We start from the raw sequence: 637 nt of genomic DNA, 5'->3' as shown, positions 1-637 counted from the left end.
ATCTGAATTGTTGCCTGCCAAAGCAGAGCTGAATCCCACCCTGGGATCATGCCAACCCGGCACCCAGAAGTTGAGCAAATGGGAAAAAGTGGTTTATACAGCCTGTTCCTCTGTTGGGAAATGGGTGTAATGTCAGCAGGCTGCAGGCGAGGTGCCCTGGAATAGGCCACGCATGCTCCATGCAACCGCTCAGCTCCACAGGGATTGCCACCATGCTACAGCGTATTTTTCCCTTTGCGTTGGGAAAAGCAAAAATAAACCAAGCCCAAACCCCTGAGCGGGGGCTTGGTGGTTTGGTCTCCTTGAGGGGCTGAATGTGACTGTGTTGCCATAACAATCTCACAGCAGAGTGGTCTGGAGGAACCTGAATATCCCTCTTGCATCCAGTCCAGCTCGCTGGGGGGGAAGCAAGGTTTGCGATGAGCCTGCAGGTAGCGGCTCCCCGAGAAACCCCTGGAAAGCTCCTGATTTACACGCAGTGAGAGGCAAAAGACTTTCCTGGGCACAATCAGTGCAGCTGCCTGGAGGTGAGACCCCTCCAGTGGGGCTGGACCATGCTGGGACATGGGGGTGGATGGAGAAGGGCGTGGGGGCTCCCCGCAGGCTCTGCACCCAAAACGCAGCCCTGCACTCAGCA

The sequence above is a fragment of the Eurypyga helias genome, unplaced genomic scaffold (genome assembly GCF_000690775.1).
Source record: "Eurypyga helias isolate BGI_N326 unplaced genomic scaffold, ASM69077v1 scaffold1054, whole genome shotgun sequence".
Taxonomy (NCBI): Eukaryota; Metazoa; Chordata; class Aves; order Eurypygiformes; family Eurypygidae; genus Eurypyga; species Eurypyga helias.
This window is presented reverse-complemented; position numbering follows the sequence as displayed.